Here is a 674-nt window from a genome sequence, read left to right as displayed (position 1 = left end):
ATAAATATCTTCTTATCCTTTATGGTATCTATCATAATTGAGTATTTTTTCTGCTGATTTGAGAAAATATTTCAAGGTGTAGTGAGCCATCTTAAAGGGACTTGGACACGATTTTAGCTCAAAATTTTAAATTTTATTGTTTATATGGGTATTTTTAATGCTTTATCAAAATTTAAAAGTCACATATTGAGTTGAAAGCAAGATACCGAGTTTGAATTTCTTTGTTTTGTAAACAAAGCTCGAGCCTTGTTACTGATAACAAATGTGTTTTATCGGTATAAGTTTAATCAAATATTGCTTTCTTCTATGGATAATATATTTATTAACCACATTGAACAAGGTTGCCGTGTTTCTTACGACTTATTTTGTCAAAGAAATTGTTATTCCATACTGTACATTATTTGTAAACAAATATAAGACTCGAGCTTTGTTTACATAACAATGGATTCTTACCTCTGTATCTCTCTTATAACTTAAATTGTAACATTCAAATTTTGGTCAATCATTCAAAATTTGCAAGTCATTTAAAAACTTTTTTATATCTGAAAAATAAAAATAAAAATTTTGATTTAAAATCGTGTCCAAGTCCCTTTAACCGTTTAAAATGATATTTTACGATATGTATTAAAATTATGGCTGGTATAAGCTTCTGTCATTTTCATGGTCTTTCCGAG

This window comes from Crassostrea angulata, chromosome 7, assembly GCF_025612915.1.
Source record: "Crassostrea angulata isolate pt1a10 chromosome 7, ASM2561291v2, whole genome shotgun sequence".
NCBI lineage: Eukaryota > Metazoa > Mollusca > Bivalvia > Ostreida > Ostreidae > Magallana > Magallana angulata.
Note: the sequence above shows the minus strand (reverse complement) of the source record.